Below are 13258 nucleotides of genomic sequence, written 5' to 3'. Positions count from 1 at the left end.
TCTCAGCTTTTCTCCCAAAGCTCAAGGCCTGCATTTGCTTCTTCCTGCTTCCTCTGGGGAGCAGGAGGGCCCCATTCCCTTCCAGGTCTGACCCAGGAAACAGGGTAGTGCCTTGAGGACCGCTGCTGTCCCTGCCTGAGGCTGCACAGTCCTGATTTACGTGCCTCTGGCCATTCTGGGCTGCCGCTTCTGCCTCCCTCTGCCTATCTGCATGCAGCAGTACTGAACAGGCCTGGGAGGGAACAAAGGATGCACTGGCCTCTGCCCAGCCCCTGCACTACTTCCCTGCTATGGAAGAGAAGGCCTGGTTCCCTAGAGTGTCCCACCCTCATGCAAGAACCTGACTGTTCCCTTCTTAGAGCCTCTGCAGGTGGCAGGAGCTTTGGCCCCTCCTGAGTGTCATGGTGCCATGGACCCAGAGGTGCTGATGGCCCAGAAGCCTGAGAAAGGATTTAGAGGGGCAGGGACCCACACACCAGATGCTGGACTCCATACTTCTGAGGGCCCTCCATGCACCAGCAATAGCACCCCAGGCCTGGGCTGCAAAGGGTCACAGGATAACTGGAGGCCTATCCTGCCAGAAGCTACCTGACACATGGAACCAGGATTTCAGTCTCCACATCATGATAGAATAAAGCCATCCATCTCAGAGCTTTGCTTCATCCTCAGTGAGAATCCCCTGTTGGGCTCAGGACCTGGCAGGGAGAGCCCAGGTGCAGAAGGCAGGTGGAAGTGAGGATTGGGGCCCCAAAAAGAACCAGGGCTCAGGGCAATCTGGCCAGCATTGCCTCATGCTGGAATCTGTGTTCCAGAAATATCTGGCTACCAACTAGAGTGCAACATGGCTCAAGAGGGTGACTCCAAAAACTGGGCCTGGAGCCCACCCTACCCACTGCTGGAAGGCCCAGGGGCAAGGGGCAAGGCCACTCACCTCCTTCTCACCCTGGGACCTGTTCAAGGCTGGTGAGGAGAAGCTATCAGCAGCTATTTGCACTTCTGCATTGGGTTTGCATGTGAAAGGGGAGCTACACAGGAAGAGTACAGCTTCCTACAGGGTTCCTGCCCTCACAGGGCATGCGATTGCATTCCTGTACCGTTTGGAGGGCACATGTGCAAGATATGGACCCCTTATTGCTCCATACTGCCCTGGCCACAGCACAACAGGCTGGATGGGGGAGTACACCGGGCAGTGGGGTGCAGTGGCTCCAGGGACCCCATATCCCACCTCCAGATTAAATGACAGCCTTGAAGAGAGTGAAAGCTCAGAGCCACATTCCAGGTCAGTTGAAAACCAGCTGGGTTTATGTAATGCTGACCACTCATTGAAAACCCACCTCAGAACCCCAGCCACACTCCACACAGCCCACTAGGGAAGGACTAGGCCAGTGCCCCACACACCACAGGCTGGCAGGAGCTTCACAAATCGGCCTGAGAGGGAGGCACAGTCTCTGCAGGCTGGGCCTCAGGCCTGACCCATACCTGTCCCACAAGCTGCACCTGCAGAACTGGGTGGGCCCCGGGCTGAGATCTGAGACCAGCTTGGGTAACATAGGGAGACCCTTATCTCAAAGAAAACAAAAAGCAAGGGGCTGGGGATTTAGCTCAGCAGCATAAGCACCTGCCTTGCAAGCAGGCAGTCGTGAGTTCGATCCCTGGTACCGATAAAAATGAAAAAGACAAAAAAGAAAACAAAAAGCAATGAAACAACAACTGCTAAAAGAACAAATCTATATAACCAGTACACATGTGACTATGTAGATTAAATGCCTTTTCCAAAATCCCTGAGTGAACAATGCAGGCTGCTCCCCCACTTTGCAGTCACCCTAATAGCATAGCAAAGGGAAGAACCTTTTCTTATTTAGGGTTCCTTTTGTTGATTGCATTTGCTTAAGGTAGAAAAACCTCCTTGCCTCTGAAAACAGTCTAGCTGTTGGTGATGGTGTTGCAAACTGGAATGATCTTCATCTGAGTATTCAACCCCTTCCCACCTCCAGTGGTTCCAGTGCTTTGTTCTCAGTAAAGTTAATGGAAAACAAGACTGAATTGTCAGCTGAAAATTCAATTTTTGAAGATAAATCGCTATGTGACTTAGATTCAAACTCACATGATGTTCAAAGATTTGAAGGATGTTGTTATTTTAAAAAATAACTCTTCTATTCCCATTCACTTAGTCATATAAATATGCTTACCTATTTTTAATGGAAAAAGAATTCTTAAGGCAGCAAAGCTATTCTGTGTGATACTGCAGTAGTAGAAACATGTTACTATCCGTTCATCAGGCTTCATCGAGTGTGCCATACCAGGACTGAACACAACTGTGACAGACTCTGGTGACAATGATGTGTCTGTGCAGGTTCACTGACTGTGACAGATGTCTCATAGGGATGGGGATCTCTACAATAGGGAGGGGTGCACCTCACAGTCAGGGAGTTCAGGACCCCAGGCAACATGAGGAGGCCAGAATCTAAAGCAAAACTTAGAAGAAAATATAATAGAATGAAAGCCTTTGGAAAAGGTAGAAATACAATTTAAGAGAAAGAGAAATGAAATAAAATTCTTGATTGTTTGGTGAGACAGGGTCTCACATGTAGTTCAGGATGTCCTTGAACTCACTATGTAACCCAGGCTGGCCTTGAACTCACAATGATCCTCCTACTTCAACCTCCCATGTGCTAACATTACACGCATATACCACTACACCTGGCATTTCATTCTTTTTGTGCAGTGTTTTGTTTATTTATTTATTTATTTATTTATTTATTGTACAGTGTTCTTAACCCCATTCCCCTGACTGTAAGAACATAGGCTCCTATTAAACCTTAATGTGCTTACTGTGAATGTGAATGTGTATAGTCCATCTGTTGTCAAAGGATGGTTCAATCCTCAACCTCAGTATATGCCAAACCTTACCCTTGCCGGTCATTCTTAGCTAAAGCCTCATCTCCTATTATATAACATGCATAATGAGATTGGTATTTAATAACTACTGACTACGATTCCACTGAGCACATCTAATAATTTAACACAAAAGTTGTTTGTTATTTGTTTGGCATCAGGGCTTAAACCTAGGGCCTTGTGCATGCTAAGCACCACTCTACCACAGACCTATGACCCCAGCCCAAATGATGGATTAATTATCAGAGATTAAACCCAGAGCCTTCTCAATGAACTAAATCCCCAGACAAGGTCTCTTCAAGTTGTTAAATTGTCCAGGATAGATTTGGATTTATAATCCTCCTGCCTCAGCCTCCCAGAATTCCAGGATTAGTGGTATGTGCCACCAAGCCTGATAAAAGGTTTTATTTCAGAATGTCAATACTTTCAGTTACATTTGAAGTGATATCCTTTGCCTGGAGATATACTTTTATGGTAGAACACTTGCTAGTGTGATTCCTAGCATCACAAAACAAGACATCCTTTGCAAATATTCAAGCCTGTGATGAGAAATTTTAGATATCAGATGTAAAATGCATGAAGGCTGTTAAAACAATATTCAAGAGCACCTGATACAGATAGACTGGCAGACAATGGGAAAAGCAGTACTACTATAGGTGTGGGTACCACGGCAATGGTTTTGCAGTGAGGGAGAGAGATTGCATTCCAATGACAGCATGGGCAAGTGGAAATTATAGGTGCGGAGCACAAACACAGTAGAAGTCAGCGGGTGGAAATTTACTAAGAGGAACCATCAAGTAAAGGAGATTCTGGCTAAACTGACCTAACAGGATCTTCACTGAAGGCAGGCCAGGGTAATCAAACGTTATCTGGGGGTGTGGAAGGGGAGAATACAGGGTCTGAGAGGACACAAAGGGTAAGTAAATATTGAAGGCAGCAGGCTTCCTGCCAAACTGACTTACCAATGTTCTTGCTAAAACTGGGTTTTATAGATGGATATAGACAGACCTAGGAGAAGGTTCAGGAGTTGACTAAAGGGTATAAAGTTTTACTATTATTTTAGGGGTATGTGAACACAAAAGTTTGAAGACCACTCTACTAGAATAGAACCAAAACATTAGGAGAGGAAGCAAAACTGAAAAAGCAGGAGACTGAGAAAAATAATTTAAAGAGCATTCCAGAACATATGCAGCCCCAGACTTCCTGCTCACCAAAGGCAAACTCGGGGGCCTTATTGGGACAATCCAAAAGCCACCCACCTGGGCTCTCTCAGGCGGTAACAGTGGGAGTAACAATCAAATGAGGTTCTAGAAAATAACAAATCAGAAATAATTTTTCAGATAACTACAGGGATGCTGGCCATAATGAAAAACATGTTTAATGGCTTAGTGACTTTAGAGCAGATAGAGATTTTACAAAATAAAATTTAAGAAAAGAGGAGCTTAAGAAAATAATGAAAACCATAAATGCCCAACATAGGAAATAAATGGAATCCATGAAATAGAGTCAAACAGATATTCAGGAGATTAAAAATTCCATTCAAAGTATAAACAGCAAAATGACCAATGTGAGGGCGGAATCTCAAATATAGAAGACAAGATATTATCATGAAAAGAAAGACTTAAAAATAGCAAGGAACCATGAGAAATCAACTAGCAGCTGCTGGATAATGCAAAAATGAATAACATAAGATTGATCAAAATCAATGAAAAAGAAGGAGATAGCACAAATCACATTTTTTTTTTAAAAAAAGCCTTTTCGCAGATGTCATGGCAGAAAACTTCCCTGGCAGGAAAAAAGAATTTGGCATACAGATAAAGTGAGGCATACAGAACTCCAACTAGCCATGATTAAAAAAAAAAAAAAAAAAAAAAAAAAAAAACTATACCAAGACATACACAGTCAAGGCATACCTTATGCTGTATACAAAAAACACATTTAATTAAAAAAGAAGTTCATGGGGGCTGGGGATTTAGCTCAGCAGCATAAGCGCCTGCCTTGCAAGCAGGCAGGCATGAGTTCGATCCCCGGTGCCGATAAAAAAAAAAAAAAGTAAAAAAGAAGTTCATAGATTGAAAATCAAAGTATGGAAAACAATGCTCCATGTGACAGGAACGTAGAAAAAGCAGGCTGTTAATTACTCTATTTGCAAACAAAGTGGACTTCAAGCCATGACTGATTTAAAGAGACAAAGAAGGTCACTACATCCTTGTAAAGGGAACAATCCAAGAGGAAGAGATAATAATCATAAATGTATATGCACCAAATACCAGTGCACTCAAGTATGTTAAACAAATACTAATGGACATGAACAATCAAATAATCACTAATACAATTGTAATCAGAAACCTCAATATACCATGGTCACAAATAGATCTAATATTAAGACAAAAACATTAACAGTGAAGTATTAGAACTGAACCAAACATTTGAACAAATGGACTTAGTAATGTCTAGAGTGTTTCACACCACATTAGCATACACATTCTTCTCAGCTGCATACAGAACATTCTCCAAAATACACCACATATTAGCTCATAGAACATGTTTAAAGACAGAAGAAATGAATTTATCCCACGCATATTATCCGACCACAGTGCAATGAAATTGGAACTTAATAGTAAAAGAAACCACAAGAACTTTATAAATACATGAAAATTAAGTAGTACCCTCCTGAATAACTAATGGCTCATAGATGAAATTAAAGAAGGAATTAGATAGTTCCTACGATTCAATGATAAGGCTGATACAACGTACTGGAACTTATGGGACACAATGAAAGCAGCCCGCAAGGAAAATTTATAGTAGTGAATTCCCATATCAGGAAAACACACCAAACTCAAACAACTTAACTAACTCGGAGGAAATTATAAAGATCTGAGCAGAAATCAGTGCAAGGGAGACTAAGAAAACAATACGAAAACAAAAGAATAAATGAATGAAAGAGTTGATTCTTTGAAAGATTAAATTGACAAACCTTTAGCCAACCTCCTCAGAAAAAGGAAAGAAAAATTCAAATTCATGCAATTAATAATGAAAAAGTTTGGCCGGGGATTTAGCTCAGTGATATAAGCACCTGCCTGGAGAGCACGAGGTCATGAGTTCAATACCTGGTCCAAAAAAAAAAAGGAATGAAAAGGGTAAACAGATCCTGCAGAAATTCAGAAGATCATCAATATCTATTTCAAAACTTGTACTCTGATGGAAAACACAGAAGAAATGGACAGATTCTTAGGTACATATGAATTACCAGAGCCAAATTGAAGACAGAAAAATTCTTAATAAACCAAAACCAGTCAATGAAATTGAAGAAGTTAAACTCTACCAACAAAGCAAAGCTCAGGTCCTGACAGATCCACTGCTGAAATCTACAAGAAATTTAGAAAAGACCTAATACTACTACTTCTCAAACTCTTTAATGAATCAAAAGGGAAGCAATACTCCAAAATTTATTCCTGGAAGCAATCAGTACTCTGATAATAAAACCAGAGAAGGATCCTAGTGGGCAATTTAACAACTAAAAAAGACAATCACAGGCCAATCTTCTTAGTGAACATAGATGCAAAAATCCTCAGTAAGATACTGGAAAACAGAATGCAGCAAATCATCAAGAAATTATTATATGCCACTACCAACTAGGACTCATCCCAGGGAATGCAGAGATAGTTCAAGATATGCAAATCAATAAATGTAATACACCATATCAATAGAACCAAAGACAAAAATCATGTGATCTTCTCAGTAGATGCAGAAAAAGCATTTAACTCATACGTGATAAATACACTACAGAAAATTGGAATACAAGGTCTTTATTGCAATCCAATAAAGGTCATCTACGACAATCCAAGAGCCAACATCATACTAAATGGACAAAAACTGAAAGCTTTCACTCTAAAGTCAAGAACAAGACAAAGATATCCACTGTCACCACTCCTCTACATTATAGTTCTGGAAACATTAACCAGAACAATTAGACAAGAAAAAGAAATAAAGGGGATAAAGAAAAAGAAAGGAGGAAGTTAAATGATCATTATTTACCATGACATGATACTCTACATAGAAAACCCCCAAAACTCCACCAAATGACTTCTAGATTTAATAACTAAATTCAGTAGCATAGCTGGCTACAAAATAAATGTTCAAAAATCAATAGCATTTTGTTACACCAACAACAAACATACTGAGAGAGAAATTAGGGAAACCACACCTTTTTTTTTTTTTTGTCTTTTTCATTTTTATCGGTACCAGGGATCGAACTCACGACTGCCTGCTTACAAAGCAGGCGCTCATGCCGCTGAGCTAAATCCCCAGCCCCCACACTTTTTCACAGTACATCCAAAAAGAATTAAGAATAAATCTAACAAAGGAAGTAAAAGACCTATACTATGAAAATATAGTACTCTGATAAACAAGATTGAGGAAGACATCAGAAAATGGAAAAATATTCCTTGCTCGTGGTCAAGGTAAACCAACATAGTGAAAATGGCCATACTTCCAAAATTGTTATACAGAGTCAATGCAATCCCAATCAAAATGCCATTAGCATACCTCACGGAAATGGAGAAAACATTCCTAAAATTCATTTGGAACCAGAAGAGACTTAGAATAGCAAAGGCAACTCTATGCAATGGAGGCAAAGCAGGAGGCATCACCATTCTTGACTTGGAATTATACTACAAAGTTATGTGATAAAAACAGCATGGTACTGGCAAAAAAACCCAAACAAACAAACAAAAAAACCCCTGAGATCAATGGAACAGATAAGACACAGACACAACTCCAAACACACTCAGCTACCTTGTCTTTGATGAAAGGACCAAATATCATCACTGGAAGAAAAATAGCCTGTTTAATAAATGGTCCTGGGGACAAGATGCCCTACTTTCCTGCTGTCCCTGCCTGCAGCCCCGCCTGCCAGCACCTGTGCACCCCTGTCTGCCCAGGCCTGGGAGGCCCTGTGATTGAGCACGTACTCCCAGGAGTGTCTGGTGGCTGTGCAGAAGCAGCCAGCACTGGAGCGCAGGACTCAGGGCAGCGTTCCCTCGGTGACCGCAGGGCCCGTGCAGGTGAGCGTGTGCAGCATGCTGGCCTATGGCTGCCCCCGCTTCTGGCTGCCCCTGCGCTATTCCTGAGCAGGGCGAGTCCTGGGGCGTCCCGCCCTCTGGGGACGCTCAGACCTCCCAGCGGGTGGTGGAGGAGGAACCAAACACCACCTCAGATCCCGTGACTGCCCGCGTCACAGCCCATTGTGGTCTGCTGGTGGTGTTTTCCTGCAGATATTTTAAATGTGTAACTTTTATATGAAAGAAAATAAACTTCCGGAGAGAGACAGAGGGAGAGAGAGAGAGAGAGAGAGAGAGAGAGAGAGAGAGAGAGAGAGAGAGAGAGAGAGAGAGAAGAAAAAAAGAAAGAGAGAGAGAGAAAACAGAGGTGAATGCTGAAAAAAATAAAAAATAAGTGGTCCTGGAAAAACTGACTTTCCAACATGCCAGAGACTAAAACTAGATCCTCATGTCTATCGCCATGCTTCTACATTAAAATTTAAATGTATCAAAGATCTAAATGTTAAAATGGAAACACTAAATCTGCTGTAAGAGAGAATCGGTAGAACTCTTGAAGACACTGATGTAGGCAAAGACTTTATGAACAAAATCCCAGTGGTAGAGGAACTATCACAAAGAATCAACAACTGGGATCTCCCCCTATTAAAATGCTTTTGCACAGCATGAGAAACCAACAACAGAGTGAAGAGACAACCCACAGTGTGGTAAAAAAAAGTTTCATCTGTTCCTCAGACAAAGGACTATGATCTAGAATATATAAAGAACTCAAAAAAAGCATGCCCACCCAAATTTAAAGATCCAGTCCAAAAATGGGCATCTGAAATGAATAGACACTTCTCAGATAAAGAAATAGAAGTGGCAAATAAATATATCAAAAATGTTCAACATCACTGGTCGTTTGAGAGATATGAATTAAAACAATGCTGGGGTTTCGTCTCACTGCAGAAAGAATGGCTATTATCAAGAAATCAACAACTAGAGAATTCACTGCAGAGATGCCTCAAAAAACTAGGACCACTTGTCCAGTCGGACCCAGCTATTCACCTTATTGATATCTTCTCTAAAGAATTAAAAGTATCATACCACAGTGATATATGCACACCCATGTTTATAGCAGCATAGTTTGTAATAGCTAAATCTTGGAAACAGCTCAAATGTCTATCAACCAATGAATGAATAAAAATGTGGTTCTTTTATACAATGGACTACTACTCTGGCATAAAGAATGATAATCTTGAGATATTGCTAGGTAAATCAATGCATGTTGAGTACATGCTGTTAAGTGAAATAAACCAGACACACGTGTAAATACCACATAATTTCTCTTGATTGAGAAACCAAAAGTGTAAAGGACCAAAATGCGTAATAAATATTGTAAAATTAGAAGAAAATGTTCAAATGAGAAGGAAAACTAGGGAAGAGAGTGGGGCAAGGGAAGAAAGGAAAAGAAAAAGTGAAAATAGAATGAAAAATGGAAAAAAGTTTTATAAATAGGGAGAGAAAGGGGTTGAAAGGGAGTAGGGGATTGGAGAAAAAAGAATCAAGACATATCATGTACTCATATAAATTCCCTATGATGAATATGGTCACTATGTATATCTAAAATATACCAATAAACTTAATTAATTTAAAAAACATTGTTGGCCATCTGAAAAAAGAAAATATGAAATAAATCAGTAGTTATAGGTCCAAATGTCAATATAATTAAAAATAAATATGAATGGATTATATTCTCCCCTTGAAAGAGAAAGGCTCTGATTGAGTGAATAACTTAAAATCTGGCTACAGGTTGTTTACAAGAGGTAGACATAAAACAAAACAGGATAGCCAGGCATGGTGGTACATGCCTGCGGTCCCAGGAATCTAGGAAGCTGAAGCATGAGGATCACGAGTTTGAGCCCAGCTTGGGCAACTTAGTGACTCAGCAAGACCCTGTCTCCAGGAGATGGGGGATGGTGCTGAGGATGTATCTCAATGTAAAGAATCAATACTCAGTACCACAAAACAGAAAGAAAGAAAAAAAGTAAAATATTTACCAGGCAAACATTTACAGAAAACATATGTAGAAATATATCAGAAAAATAAAATATAAGGTGAAAGCGTTTAAAAAAGGCAAAGAAAGCTGTTTCATGTTTATTAAAGGTACTGATTCCTAGTCATAAATTGTTTTGTTTTTTTGGTACCAGGTATTGAACTCATGACGTGGCACTTGCCAGACAGGCACTTATGCCACTGAGCCAAATCCCAGGCCCACTAGTCATAAATTTTTATGAACATTTCAACATAATTTTAAAACACATAAAGTAGCCAGACATGGTGGTGCACACTGTGATCCTAGCACTTGGGAGGTTGAGGCCGGAGGGTAGCAGTGAGTCTGAAGCCAGCCTGAGGATATAGTGAGTTCAAGGCCAGCTGAAATACATGGCGAGACCCTCTCTCATACAAACAAACAAACCCACCAACCAATTCCATTATAACCCTAAATCACAGTGATTGGTCTCCCTCTCTAGGAGTAAAGTGGGACCAGAATTTGGGAATGTTTCAGCTGAAACACGTGTGAACTTTGGTGTGCTGTTCAACCGTTCGCCGGCTGTAGCAGCTGATTCAGAGAGGTGTCTGTGTCCCTCATTGTGATTGTGGAGCAACCGTGTTCACTGTTTACGTTCAATCTCTGCTTGTTTTGCTTTGTCTCGTTTTGTTTGAGACAGGGTCTCACTCTGTAGTCCAGGCTGGCCTTGAGTTCACTATATAGCCCAGGCTGGCCTCAGATTTACTGTGATCCTCCTGCCTCAACCTCCCAAGTGCTGGGACTACAAGCATTCATGGAACTGTTTTGCTTCGTGTGCATAAAGCTGCTGTGAGCATTTGTGCACAAATCATTATGTGGAACAAGTGTGTCTGTTTTCATGTCTCTTGGGTAGACACCTATGATGAAACTGTAGGATCATATGGTAGAAGGAGGGTTAAATTTTATAGAATCTGCCAACTTTTTGAAATGATTATACCACTTTACATTCCAGCCAGCAATGCACCACTTTCTTGTGTTGCTATTGTGGATTATTTAATAACCAGATTTTATTTGTTCATGTTGAATGTTTTTTCCCAACAGGATTTTAGCAAGCTCATTAAAAGCAGAAGCCATGGTTGCACTTCTTTGTGGTCTTATGTATTTACTGTCATACTGAGTATATATTAGACAGTTTTGGGGTTTTTTTATTTTAAATTTTTTCTATTTTTTTCATATTACACATTTAATAAATACTCTTTGGTTTCTTATTTGTCAGTTAATTTTGGTTTTGTTGCTTTGTTTTCTTTTGGTTTTTTAAGACAGTCTCCCTTAGTTCAGATGGCCTTGATCTTACTGAAAGGGTTTTGGCCCAGGCTGGATACTGTAACTGGTAAAGCCAGGAAGCTCCTATCTCCCCCACCCTTAGGAATTTACCTCTGGCGCCAAACTAAGACCAATGGGCTACCTGTGCACCCCTAATGCCCCTTGGGTTCCACCCCAAGCCGAGGCTACTTATGTGCCTCACTCCACGTGTTCCACGGAGAGATTAGATCGCCTGCCCAGGGTGGAGAAGCCACACCCCAGGGGGTCGGGGGTGTCTCTCCCTGCATTCCCAAAATAAAGGTTATTTATATTTCATACTTCTTATCTTTTCAGCGGCTGCCAGTCCTTCCCCCACCCCCACAGTTCTATCACTTACTATATACCCAGGCGGAAATTCTCCTGCCTCAGCCTTCCAAGTGCTAGGATGACAGGCATGCATTACCGTGCCCAGGTAGGTGTTTGTTTGCCTTTTTGAGACAGGGTTTTACTGTGCAGTAGTTCAGGCCGGTCTTGAGGCTCACTTTGTAGCTTAGGTTGGTCTCAACTCTCAATGAATCTCCTGCCTCAGCCTACAAGCATGAGTCACCAAGCCTGGCTTAGTTTTGGTTTTTGAGACAAGGTCTCACTATGTTGTCTAGGTTGGTCTTGAATTCCTAGACTCAATCCTGCAGCCTATGCCTCTCAAATAGCTGGGACTACAAGGCTGTACCACAATGCTCAGCTTGGAACACATTTTTTATTTTTATTTTTTGGAAAATACAGTTTAATAAAAAAGAGAAACCAAACTCAGTCAACCAAAATGGTGAACAACGAAAATGGGGTTCAAGAGCAAATGGAAATTTAAAATGAAAATTGATGACGTGCTGGGCAGGCGGCATGGTAAGGCTGGGCACGGCGGAGGTTTCTGTGTTGCCAGGTGGAGCGTGGGCCTGTGCGTGGCAGAACCTCCAGACAGACTGCAGAGGGACAGGTAGGAGGTCAGTGCAGCGGCTTCCCCATTCTGGGGTCCTCACCCCAACACTCCTTCAAGGCAACGGAACTTCAGCCCCTGCTGTTTCCACCCCACAGCCTCAGTTTACTCTCAGGGAAGGAACAAAAATATCTTTTGAATATTGTTTTTTAGGTTGTGGTTTTTGTTCTCGGTGCAGGGTAGTGAACCCCCCTGTGCTTGCTGAGCATAAACTTTACCACTGAGCTACAGCCCCAGGCCTTTGAATGACTGCTGAATTGTTAGTCGGTCAGCGTTATACATTAAACAGAACATCTTTGAAATTACCCTGGAAGATTACTGTGTAATATCATTCTTTTAAGAGCAGAGTTCAGTATCATCTTGGTCTTTCTTGGAGTCTTGACAGAATACTGAAATATCCTCAGCTTAAGGCAACACTTCTGGTTACCTGCACAGCATCTCACTTGAAAACACTCAGCTGTCAGGTTTCTTGAAGCTGCAGATACCTATACAGTTGAGGCCAATATATAATTTGAAGTTCTAGGCACAGAAGACTCCAGAAAAGTTTGTTCAGTGGAGAAAACTCAACTGGGAAGGCTCTCACCTATGGCTTTTACTTCTTTTCCTTCTCTCCTGCACTGCCAAACATTAAGAAGGTTCTGCAGTTGTTTTGCAAGCCTCTGGAAGGCAGTCACATGCTAAGGATGTGAGAAAGAACGCACAGAAGTCTGGATTCCTGAGGGCACCATGGAGTGGCTACCTAGCCCTACATGACCTGCTTTTAAATCCAAGGCTATGTAAAAAAAGGAATTCCATGGTATTTAGGCTCTTGTTACGTGTCATAAGACACAGTCCTTGCCTGCTTAAAACACAGGACCAGCACTTTTACCTGCCACATTGTCCCCTGATGGATTTCCTGACCACTATGTCTCTGTTGTTCTCCTGAATTAGGTCACTAGGCTGCTGAGGGCAAGTACGCTTGAGGAGAGAAACAGGAAGTAGGTGGATCCCGGAGACATA

This window comes from Cavia porcellus, unplaced genomic scaffold (assembly GCF_034190915.1).
Source record: "Cavia porcellus strain 051 isolate PalLab524CR breed Dunkin Hartley unplaced genomic scaffold, mCavPor4.1 scaffold_16, whole genome shotgun sequence".
In the NCBI taxonomy this organism is placed as follows: Eukaryota; Metazoa; Chordata; class Mammalia; order Rodentia; family Caviidae; genus Cavia; species Cavia porcellus.
The sequence above is the reverse complement of the archived record's forward strand: the minus strand, read 5'-3'. Positions refer to the sequence as shown.